Here is a 13,374-nt window from a genome sequence, read left to right as displayed (position 1 = left end):
TTAGCTTCAACATATAAAGAACTTGAAGGTCATAACTCCTGCCCCTACAATAATGCATCAGTGACAGATGAGTCTTAGGGCAGACTGCTATGGTGAAATCTGGAGAGACAAGCTAAGCTGGAGAGGCACATTGAAGATCTGCTTACCTGCACCACCAGCCCCTGGAGCCATAAACTGGTAGAGACAATTGAAAACTAATTTTGATGTATTGGTGGAGCCTGTGGACCAGGATGAAAGTGAGCAACTCCATGGGGCGACAGACTTGGTGGGAATGCTGTCATAGTTGTATAAGTTTTGCCTCCTGGGGAAAGATGCTCTCATGATTCTAGAAGGGGGAGGGAAAGAGTAATTATTGGGAAATATATCCAGAGGATTTTCCACAAGAGAGATCTGCTGTTCAGGGGAAAGAACTTACCAAAGCAGTATCCTATCTGGGAAGGGGACTTCTTTCACTAAAGCCCCCCTATAGCATTTTTGTACTTTTGGAGTACTTGGGAAAATATAGTATTCTACTACAAGGAATGCTTGCATAGAGGATGTATCAGATATTAAACTGATAAGAACAGAAAGTACACTAGATCTTAGCCAAAAGGCCAAGAAGCGATGCACAGAAGATCACAACCAGGGACATAGGTCACAACCAGGGACATAGGTCACTGAAAGACTGAGATTTAATCCAAAGATAATGGATGCCTCCCCCTTTCCCACATCTTACCACCTATAGCAACACAGCTCTAATATAATAACAGTGATTTATAGCTGAAAGGGCTTCAAGACACGGACCTAAAAGTAAAGGAATGGAGAAAAATATGCCGTGCTCAAAAGAAAGCTGAAGCAGCTATTATCATTTCAGACAAAGCAGACATCAGACAAGGAAATTATCAAGAATAAAGAGAGTCACTGCTCAATGATAAAAGGATTAATTTTCCAAGAATACATAGCAATCCTAAACATTCATGGACCTAACAACAGAGCATCGAAATAAATGACCTCAAAAAACAGATGGAACTGAAAGGAGACATAGGCATAGTCACGTTTATAGTTGGAGTCTTTAAAACTTCTCTTTCAATAACTGATAGATCAAGCAGACAAAATAGGCAGTTGGGGTATATTTGACCTGAATAGCAGTATTAATCAACTTCATCTAATTTATCTTTATGGAATAATCTATAAAGCAACAGCAGAGTACATACTCTTCTGAAGCTTACATGAAACCTTCACGAAGATAGATCATGTTCTGATCCCAAAAATTGTAAGAGAAAAATGTAGAAAGGGAAAAAATTCATAGAGGAAATTCATCTAGCAATAGTACAGGCAGGAATAAAAATTAGAGAAAATGGAAGGCTAGAAACAGAGAAAACAAAAAAAAATAGCTACCCTTTATCACATTTTTTACTGTACATATGCAGATTCTATACCAAACACATTACATACATTATCTCACTTAATGATTACACATGCTGATCTAGGTTTTTATCATCACTTGCAGATGAGGAAACTGAGACTCAAAGAGATTCAGTAATTTCTAAGTGATAGAGCCCTCATTTAATGCCCGATCTGACTTTTGCTAAGACTTTACTTTGTTGACTCTGTAAATATGATAGAAAGGCTATCTTTTGTGATGCGGGGTTTAGATGGCTACAATCTAGAAATACATTCATTCATCAGTAGGAGTTTTGAGGGTGAGAAATGCCTGATAATGTATTTCAAGTTTCTTTAGGTCCTTTTCCTCATCGGTCTGCAGGTTCCATCCCTCTAGTCAATCCGCTTGGCTCTCATCTTCCACCCATTTGCTATAACTCTTGTTTTCCTCCACGGATTAGTTTAGTGCTGCTAGCATTCTTCTATCAAGAGTACACCACTTCTATCACTTCCTACTATCTAAAGTATGTGAAAAGGCTAGTATAATAAGAACGTTGATTTTGTCTGCAAATATAAGTATATATTATTCTTGGTAGTGGAACCAGAACTGGGACAGAAGCAAGGTAGAGGAGAAAATTGTTAAAATCAGATAGCCTCTTCCCCCAACATGCATTGTGCAGTACTGCTTCTCAGAGCAAAGCTACAGAGATGCATTGCATGCTTCTTAAGGGCAAGAACTGTAACTTATTCATCTTTGTTTTCTCCATCTTAGGGCTCCATAAATAGAAGTTGTTTTAATAAATGGTAGATGAATTGTAACCCTAAATAATTATTTTAAATAGTAGAACATGCCTCAAGATTTAGGAAAAGCTCATAAATATATTATACATATATTGCATACAAAATTAAATATATTTTATACAAAGGAATGCAGCCCGGTGTTCATATAACACATAAATAATGTAACTCCAGTGTGTCATAAATTTAGTCTAAAGTAAACAAGCTAGCTATAAAAAGCATTTCCAGTTTCTCATTTCTTTAAATTTAAAAATAGTTTGTTAGAAAGCTTTAGATTATCTAAGTTATTATAAAAAAAAATAGTGACTTTGGTATTTTGAATAATACTTTCCTTTGACCTCTGTCTATGTGCCTTAACGGACAAAAGTCCATCTGTTTCTTGGCATAGAGGTGGCCACTTAGGGTGAAAAAGTCTGTTTTTCTCTGTGCAACTTAACATACGATGATAAACTGGTAAAAAAAGACATTAATAGATGTGATTAGATTGAATTGTAGTCCTAAATCAATTAATTTCCAATCAACCAAATGAGGAAAATTATGCATTGCCTATATGACCAGTGTACTAAACTCCAGAGTCTTACCATGAAAGGAGTTGTCTCTTGGATGCTGATATCTGTCATTCATTATCAAACAAGTGTTTTGTCAGTTAAAATTTTAAACATGCCATCTCACAACAGATGCGTGCTACAGTATGACTCAGTGCTGGATTTATCTCATAATCACAGGGTTGGAATGCTAGAATATGTTAAAGTATATTCAGATGTCACTACAGTAGTTATGTAATTATCCTTTTAAATATTTTCTTTTTGAATTTCTTGTGTTATATTGTTGGATCATGTAATAAAGTTAATGGCGTAGTTGAAACAGTAGAACTGTGCTGCGGTGAATTTGGTGGTATGAATACATGTGTGTTTATGATAATAGGTGGGTTGTGAATAATGATGCTTCCTCGGATATACACGTATTCTAACAAATTAAAAGATCTCTTTATTTCTCTCATCAATTTAGGATTATTAGATTAGTAGTTTGAGATGTTTAACTAAGTAAACTGGTTATTTAACTATTAAATATCTTGACTATTTTACTGTTCAATGAACAGAGTGCTTTAATACCATAGCCTCCCTCCCCTCCCTCCCTTCCTTTCGTCCTTCCTTTTTGTGATTGACAGATTATACTTCAAATAAAATGAATTTCGAGTTACAATGTAGTTTAAAGCCATTGACTATTGACCTGTCTAAACCATTTTGTACTTCGGTTCCCTTATTTAGAACCAACCTTATCAAATTCTTTAGGAGAATGCCTTAACATAATAAAATTCTCAGAATTTGATAACCCATTCAATGGTGTTTCATGATAAATATTATATTTCTCTTGAACTATTTCAAGTCTCTATTTTTTCAGTTAATAGTGATATTTTGATAAACATTTTTAGGTTTTATTTTCTGGTTACTGGTGTGATGCTTTTGTTTTTACATTATTGAATATTACTATTATAGAAGTATTTATCTTTGCTCTCACAGATCTGTAAGGGTAAGAACTTCTGTAAAATTTCTCATTTGGGAATCAGGTTTTCAGCCACTGTCCCTCCTAGTTGGATTATGAACATGCTAAATTCATAATTCTGCTACTAACACATGCCTCCTGCATAACCCATGATTAAATATCCTGAAATACATCATGCAAAAGCTTTTGTTATTGTTGTATCCTATACTGTCATTTATTTGGGTGTTCTTAAATCTCGAAGCTTGAATCAGACTGTATACATACTTCATCTGTGCCCAGCCTTTAAATAATCTTTCTCTTTGTGCTAAAAAGATTGTGGCACTAGTAGCAAAGGAGTTCTATTTCCCTTAATGACTCCCATGTCCACAGTTATGTGGAACTTTTCAGCACAGGTCACTGAGTCTACTTTTATGGATTCAGTGTTACGGGCAGAGGGCTCCTCACAACTTGCCCTTGGATACTGCCGCAAAATTTCATTATAATCAGGCAGTATATCTTCTTTCAATCACCAGGCCATTCTCGATACTATAGTCTTGATATCCTATTCAATTTCATCCACTGAATTTTAGATGTACCTTTTTCTTGATAAATTTAGTAACTACACTCCTCTGACAATCTTTGCAGTGACTACAAAAATCACTTTTATGACTCAAGAAATATTCTAGCATTCTCTGATATTCTCAACTGGCTTTTGACCTTCTTCCATTTCAGCCACCCAGTGGCAATGCCCAGTCTTGGAATGTGTCATCACTCAGAAGTCTACCCCTGAGTTGACAGTCTCACAGGTACACAGAGACCACCTCTCTACTTTCTTGACATCTGATAAACACTGAACTGATAGTTGATGGGTCTGAACCTGAATTTGAGCCCTCTGTAGGTTCTTCTTTATTTGTCTCTATTGCTTGGTTAGAGATGACGATAACCTGGCAATAGAGGTCGATAAATTATCTTCAGCCTCTAGGTTGAGAACTAGGATATAACTTCCCAGTTATTACCTAGGATGACCTGCCTCTTGGCCTTCAAAAATGCCACATTCTTAAAACAATTCTATGTGGGTAGCAGGTAACTTTTTTTTGGTGTCTTTCTGAGAAAAATCCACAAAGTAAAAAGAGCTGTGCTGTTTATTTATTTAAAAAAAAATAAGTAGAAACACTTATTCCAAGCTATTAGATTTATTTGATATTAACAATTTAATATTCATATATGATTGCATACATTATAGTGCCATGTATTATATATATGAATTAACTTGCCAGGAATTTAATGAAAATTCTACTTATTTATAACTCTAATATGTAGTATGCTGTTTTAGATAATATGTCTCTTATGGTTCATTTTAAGCTGTTTCAGATTCCAGCCTTTCTTGATTGCTTCTCTACTAATGGCCACTTACTGTCCTAATTGGACTGTTCATTCCTATCCTAGGAGATAAAATTAGAGTGTCTTCTCTTTACTCTTACTTAGCAGCTTAACTCTTCTTAATTGATGTATTCTGTATAATAGGTAGAAGGTTTAAATATTATTTATTTAGTTATTCCTCAAATATGTCAGGTATTTTTATTTTCAAATAATCTTAGAGTGACAGGAAATATTTTATATGACATTATACTAGCCTAGCCCAATAAATAAACATTTTTATATTCCTGTAGCAACTTATGTTAAGATGAAACATTGGCATTAAATACATTGATTACAACTCTATTAAGTATATTTTTACATAATTAAGGCAAAAATGAACATATATGACAGATACAAAAATTAAAATGGTTTAAAAAGACAACTTCATATAAAAATGTATGTCCTTTTAAGGACACTAGTCAGAATTTTTCTATATTGCTTCTATCCTGATCTCCTTTGACAGAATTTATCTGCAAGGTAAGCTCTAAATAGAGTCTTTATTTTAGACACGCATGTGCTTGACTTAAGATAAGAAGCACCATGACTAAGGACCAAGGTGAGATTTCCACAGTCATATTTCAAGAAGACTTTGTTTACATCCCACCATATGCTGGATGCAGAGGAAATGAAAATGAGTGGAATGTGGTCTTTACTTGGAATATTATAAGCAATTCGTTGTGATAGTGAGTAGTAAAGTGTAGGAGCATAGTGCAGTGAGACCTCAGGAATGGGACGGGATGGGGAGGGGACTGGAAAACATTTCAGAGGAGACTGGGCATTTGTAAATGATTTTGAGTTTAATTAGGAATTTTCCAGTTGGAGAATAAGGGAAGATATTCTAGGTAGTCAGATATACCATGAGAATAGGCTATACCATGCAACAGCACAATCTAGAGAACAGGGACAAGTCACCTGCAGCAGCAAGGAGAGTTTGCAGAGGGAATGGGGTAGGAGAGGGGCCTACAAAAGCAGCTTCTAATGTGATGTGAAGGGCCATGGATGTTTGATTTCATCTTAGAGACCGGAGTCTGCAGACTAGAGCCCCAGGGCCAAATCCAAGCTGTTATCTGTTTCATAAATATTTGTTAGGAACCTGTTTACATCCATTTGTTCACCCTATGTATCCATGGCTGTTTTCCTGCTTCAAAGCAGAGTTGAGTGATTGTACCAGAGACTGTGGGCCACAGGGCTCAACATATTTTCTTTCTGGCCCTTCACAGAAAACGCCTGCCATGGGGTGGTGCCTGTGGCTCAGAGAGTGGAGCACCAGCTCCATATACCGAGGGTGGAGGGTTCAAACCTGGCCCCAGCCAAACTGTAACAAAAAAATAGCCAGGCATCGTGGCGGGCACCTGTAGTCTCAGCTACTCGGGAGGCTGAGGCAAGAGACGCCTAAGCCCAAGAGCTGGAGGTTGCTGTGAGCTATGATGTCATAGCACTCTACCAAGCATGACAAAGTGAGACTCTGTCTCTTTAAAAAAAAAAAAAAACCACTGCCATGCTCCTGTCACCTCAGTGATTGCTCTTTGGAACCTTTGGAAGCTTTAAAGCAGTAGAAATTTAGTAGTGAAAGCTGAGAACGTGTGTAGTAACAATTTCATTTATTTTTGAAAATCTTGGTAAAACGCTTTTTTGGTTTTGCTTTGTTTTTGCTTTATATTTAACATAGACCATGTTTAGAGATTAGAATACAAAAGAATAAGAACATGAAGTATAAATAGTTTGTTTACCGTCAGTGGAGAAAGCAAACCAAGAAGGAATTAAGAGTTTGCCACATAGGTATTAAAGAATTTGCTTGAGAAAGGAAAGGAAGAGCGAAGTTTTACCCTGAATGCATGGATGAGCTTTGGTTGCTATTTTAATTACTTCTGGAGGTTGTCTTTTATTTAGAACTTAGCACAGCCACATTAATTATTGGGAATTATTTGGCTATGTTCCCTGTCACACCAACACAATAGGAACTGTTACAGTAAGGCAGTCTGGGTCATGACGACCACAGAACCACCACAGAGAACATCTGTGTTAGGTCACCCTGTCTAGATGGAGAAATTTGTCGGTTTTCACAATGACTTCTTTTCAAGACCTAGTCACCCTAGGTTTCCTTAAACTTGAAGCTTTTTAAGAGCTCTTTATGAAGTTGTCATATGGTATTAATACACAATGAACATCATTCATTAAGTCTACATTAATCTGACAGACATTATACTTCAAATAATTACTGCCTACTGCCTTACCTTTGTCCTTTTTAGTTTTAATTTCACATGTCAACAGCAATCACTTTGGAGTGTGATATTTGCAGGAATAGAAAAAGTCTTACCATGGTTAATATGTACTTGAAAGGTAATGCCTTATGCCATAAACCCTTGCACTTATGTTTATTTCACATATCACCATTATTTATTGTAGAGTCTTTTAAGCTTTATTTTTACTTGTGTAATTTTTCCAATTTCATTTGTTGTAAATAAGGTTATTTGCTCTTTTATTAATGAAACATAAAGCACTGTGACCTGTTCTTAAATAAGCAGATCTTCTCAGAACTCTGACATTCCTCACTATACTTCAATTTCCCATCAATTCCGTTGGTTTTAAATGACAACCACACTCTACAACTACTTTTTATTTTGCATATTGAAGATATAGGCTAGTCTGATGCCTTTAGATAGAGGCCTAAAGTCTGTTTTCAAAGGAACCCTGCTTTATTAACAAATACATTGAGGAAACCCCTTCAAGACTTATATTTAAAGCACAACTTCATAGTTAAAAATGAAAGACAAAAAAAGGGACATTATCACAACTATGTAAAGAACTCACAAAATCATAAATTAAAATGTACATCTCAATTTAAAATAAACAAAAAGGTGGCCATTCAGTTTACAATGTGGGTATATATAGCTAATGAATATGGGAAGATATGCATAACCTCTCTGGAATAAAAGACATGCACATTAAAAGCATAATGGGTATTGTTTACTTATTTGATTGTAAAGGGGAATAAAATGTACTATTTCCAGTAGCAGCCAGGGCACGTTAAGACATAAACACTCTTATCTACTGTTCACAAGAGCACAATTTTTAGTTTTTGTGGAAGGGAGTGTCGCTTTGTGGGCTATAAGCATCTTAAGGGTCATATTTGCATACTTACATTAGTAGTTATGCAGGAATGTACGCTAATAGTAGAACAAAGGCATAAAGATACTTGCATTGTTGATACTGAGAATAATTTAGAAACAACCAAAGTTACTGTCTTTTGGAAGTTTGCAACAAAATACACACAAAATATAAGGTGGACACATCAGACTGATGATATTATTCAACTGCTGTAAATGATGAGTACAAATGAAACGTGGTTTCTTTTTCAAGTACTCTTCCTTTTATTTCCATCATAGTATACTATGTATTTTCCTCTGTTGTCTTTAGATTTTACCTGCCATTGAAGGCTCCTTCTCCCCAGGTAACTAATTTTCTGATTTCCGGGAGTTCTACCCAAGACTAATTTTCTGTCTTACGCTTCTTCCCTGAATCAGAATTTTTCAAACTGTGGGTGGTGATCCAGTCATTAGTATTGAAATCAATTCAATGGGTAGAAAGTAACATTTACAAAATTTATCTCAAGTAAAATAGCGCGAGCAAACGTATAGAAACAGTGGCATTTTTGAGGAGTGTCACGAAGTTCTAGAAAACTATACTGGTATGTTCGTTTGGACAAGTTCTAGGTCTTGAGCCTGATGAGAAGAATCATGGAGACGTTACAAGCTATAAATGATGAAAAGAATTTTGTCTTGAAAATTATGCAGAGACACTGATATTTTAAATTGGATTTTATTGAGGAATTTAATTTGCTTACTCTAAGCATGAAGAATAGTGAATATTCGATTGATTGGAAAGGTTCATTAGACATTATAACATACCTTTCTGCTAAGAATCATATTCAGGCTCACCAAACATCTCCACAAAATCTGAGTTTATATCAGTAGTCTATTAGGACTGATGGGAGCAACTAGTGACCACAGTATTGATTATTGTACTTTAAAGATTTCTGCATTTTTGACATCTCTTTGTGTTTTTACTATTGAGGCAATAGCCAAAGGACATGCATATCTGAGTGGCAGAAAAAAATAATATTCATCTTACTTTGAACAATCCTAATATGTGCAACACAGGACCCATTGTGTCAAATTTCTATAATAATCCTCTTATCATTTGGATCCAATAAAACCAATGTTACCATTTACATTAACTACTATGTTAGGGCAAATGTAGGCTCTGGACTTGAAACTACCTTCAGAAATCTCATAAAAGTTTGTTATTTATTATGCATCCATAAAGTTTATTTAATACTGTACTTACAAGTATAGCCAGAGTCCGCTGTTGAGATGAAGGAAGGATTATTGAATAAGAAAATCTTATCTGAAGAGCTAGTAAAAATTAACTTTTCCAAAAAATCTTTAGTAAATAGTAAATCTATTTGTGACTACACAGTGCATAAATAATGTTAGTTTTTATATAATTGTCTCATTTTCTCATAAAAATGTAGAGTTTAAATAAATTCTAAAATGCATTAAACACATCCTGACTTGTTAAACATAATATTTTGTAATCAAACACATACCTTCCATCTCTTCTTGATGGTTCAGAGTCAATATTATAGTTATGCAAATCATAATAATTCCTTCAATCTATACCATGTATTATAGTAAATAGACATATATTATTTGTATCCTGTGAAGTTATATGTTTATGTTATGGAAATGTTAAAATAGTTGAAGCTACTTGACCCAATATTTAAAAGGCCTGTCATGCGGAAATTTGTTTTTTTTTTTTTTTTTAGGGAATGGTAACTGTGTACATCAATGCACTTCTGGGGTACAGAGCGGGGCTTTCACATACAATCCGAAATACTTCCATCAAACTGGTCAACACAGCCTTCATGTCATTTTCTCAGTTATTGTTTTAAAATGTTCACATTCTACTCTTAGAAAGATTCACTTGTACCCCTGTAATTTGGGGGGTTCTTAAGTGTACTTTTTGTAATTTATATGCCTTCTACATCCTATAAGATTTCAACTTCCTCTTAGTGGTAGGGGCAAGGTGGCTTTCAAAAATAATGTTTTTTTTTTCCCTGCAAGAAAATGACCCTGCCTTTTGTGTCTAAAACATATTGATCTAAATTGTTATCTGACTCTTCGTTGATCCTTATTGGTCTGGTTGCCTATGTCATACTTTTTTATTTCGTTTGCTTGTTTTGTATCATCAGCGTTTTATTCTGAAGGAAAGAAAGATAAGGAAAAGCCACAGCTTGGGAAAAGGAAATGAAAGAATTATACATAGTTCAATCTCCAGTTGTTCATGGTTTTATTATACACACACATACACACATATAAATACACATATGTGTATGTATACCTCTGTATACATGTATATGTGTATATAAATAGAATCTTACTCAAAAGACAGAAGACAAAGCAGAAGGGGAAAGGAGATGTCTTAGCAGCATGAGAAATGGAAACAGAAGAATTATGAAAGGTTGGATCCTATTACAAGACAATCAAAAGGAAAACAAGTAACCAAACAGTGAAGAAATAAGCTAAATATCTAAATATCTCCATTTATATTCTGTGAAGATCATTAATAATAATATTTTAGGTTTTCAATACTCTCCCAATTTTAATGTCTCCCATTTTTATTATTTTTAAAATCCTATTTCCCTTTTATTGCTGGCTGCAGGTGTCTGTCTTTGTAGTGACCTTTAGAAGAGGATCCAGGAGCAAAGAAAGACTAATGGAAGTATGCCCAGATAATGGCAGCAAAGATGAGTCCCTAGAGACCATTCTTTGGATTAAGAGAAAAAGAGCTGGAGGAGAGGTGACCTGAAAACTAAACTAAGATCCAGAAGTGAACCTAGACAATTAAATCTTAGAGAAGTCCCTGGGTGATTTCCCTAAAAATATATAAAAGCAGTCCTATTATTTTAAGCCATTTAGATAGGAAAGCCGACTTTAGTACATTCCTCAGCTAAGGAACAGAATTTCCAGAAGCACACAAGAAAGCAGAAATAGTCTTAAATATTTTATGGAGGAGTATTGTATCTACTTTCAATCCCATTTACACTGGTTGATTATGCCCTGCTAATTATTTTGGTTTTGTTTTTGTTTCCCGCCAGGAGAATGTTCTTAAGCCTCACTTTAAATTAACACTTGCAATAACCAGTGCATGTTCTTGCCTTTCTGTGCTACATTGATGTAACTGTTTGTTCATTCTGTCATGAATGTTAGTGAGCTAATGATGAAAGTGCCCTGTAAAAAAACCGGACATGCAGTAGGTGTCCTTTAATACGAGTGGTCTTCTTGTACATAAAACACCCTGTGTTAGGCACTATAAACACAATTCAGATGAATTAAAAATGGAGTCTATCCTTGGAAGGTTCTCAGTCTGTTAGGGAAACTAATACATGTATATTCATAATAATTAAAATGAAAAAATATTAGGTGAGACCCAGATAAATGTTTTGTGACTTTAGACTTTTACTTGGAAATGATCTCTTGTTAGCCACTCCCAGTTCCTTAACAACTCCAAATGAATTTTCCTTATCCTCTTTATCTGGCAGTGCCAACCATGATCACCCCTGTAATACTGGTGATTTGATTTGAAAAGTCTGGTGACTCCTCCATTTTTAGAAGTTGTGACATGGCCCAGCTTAGATCTGAGGAACTGGATTTCTATGATGGAGTCAAACAGTGGCAGTTGGAGACTGATTCCTGTCTTTGGAAAAGTCAATGGTTGCCTATTTCTAGATATAGATATTTATTCTCTAGGGCAGTGGTTCGCACCCTTCCTAATGCCACGACCCTTTAATACGGCTCCTCATGTTGTGGTGACCCCCAACCATAAAATTATTTTCATTGCTACTTCATAACTGTAATTTTGCTACTATTATGAATCGTAATGTAAATATCTAATATTCAGGATGGTCTTAGGCGATCCTGTGAAAGGGTCGCAACCCACAGGTTGAGAATTGCTGCTCTAGAGTATGCTCAAAAGTAAATTTTTGTTTTTTAGAATTGGACTGGGGGGCTAGCTCTAAGGAGTTCATATTTTAGCTTTAAAAAAAATAGATTTTAGTACTTTTAGTATCATTTATATATTTGATCATCAAGAAAAGAAAACATTGGCAGGTATAAAGTTGGTATAATAATTTTTTTAAATTAAGAAGTTATAAACATGTTATTTTACACATAAATGCTTTGCTATGCATTTCCTAAGAAGAACACTTCCTAAGAATAACTATTGAATTGTAAATATAATTTTACAATTTATATTTGATTAAATGATTACATATTAAATTGAAATCTTAATTTTTACTTAAATTTTTAATTTAAAATTTAATATTAAATTATGTATAATTAAAACATATGAAAATGAAGAAATTTAGTAACAGTCCATATATAAATTTTATTAATTTCCCTTCAATATTCTTTATAGATTTTTCTTTTTGATCCCGACCCAGAATCCAATCCAGGATCATGCATTGAATTTAGTTATCGTGTCTCTTTATGTACCTTAATCTTGGCAATGTCTTCAGCTTTTATTTATCTTCTTGGACTTTTACATTGTAGGCATTATAAAGAATAAATTCTAAAATATTTGACATTTTGTTTGTTCCATTAGAACAATCACTAGTCTAGTCCTGTGTAAAGCCAAATTTCCAAACCTCTCCTGAACTAAACCTTGTCCTCTAATCCCGCTCAGGCCTGCTTTGAACTGATGTCTATCAGGGGAAACAGAGAGCGGGGTGAGGTCAGGTTGTTTTCTGTTCCCTAGCTTCCCTGTGCTTATTTTATTTTAATTTTTATTATTTTTTAATTTTTTTGAGACACAGTCTCACTCTGTCTCCCTGGGTAGAGTGCCATGGCATCATAGCTCAGTAGCTCACCACAACCTTATACTTCTGAGCCCAAGAGATCCTCTTCCCCAGCCTCCCGAGTATCTGGGACTACAGGAATCTGTCACAATGCCTGGCTAGTTTCTCTTTTTTTTTCCTTTTCCTTTTCTTTTTTTCTTAATTTCAAATTAATATCAGGGTACAAAATTTTAGGTTACATTGTTCCCATTTCCAGGATAAAGTTCCTCACCTGGGGGCATGTTATCCACCCTCACAACGTGCACATTAGGTGAGATCCCACCTCATGCCCTCCCTCCTTCGGCCAATCGTCCTCCCCCGTCCCTCCATTCCCTCCCTCCTCCCTCTAGTCCTATACTAGACTATATTTGTGTTTTATTGTTCATATGAGCATGCAATTGTTTTTTTTTTTTTTT

General features: G+C 35.0%; 1 protein-coding gene and 1 pseudogene across 14 annotated transcripts in view; one reads left to right on the top strand and one right to left on the bottom strand.

The window, feature by feature from the left end:
• Positions 1-13,374, top strand: part of RALYL (RALY RNA binding protein like) — a 698,583-nt gene that overhangs the window by 141,412 nt on the left and 543,797 nt on the right. The window lies entirely within an intron of this gene.
• Positions 483-605, bottom strand: LOC111728088 (annotated as a pseudogene).

This window comes from Otolemur garnettii, unplaced genomic scaffold (genome assembly GCF_000181295.1).
Source record: "Otolemur garnettii isolate 467f Iridium unplaced genomic scaffold, OtoGar3 scaffold00004, whole genome shotgun sequence".
In the NCBI taxonomy this organism is placed as follows: domain Eukaryota; kingdom Metazoa; phylum Chordata; class Mammalia; order Primates; family Galagidae; genus Otolemur; species Otolemur garnettii.
The sequence above is the reverse complement of the archived record's forward strand: the minus strand, read 5'-3'. Positions and strand labels throughout refer to the sequence as shown.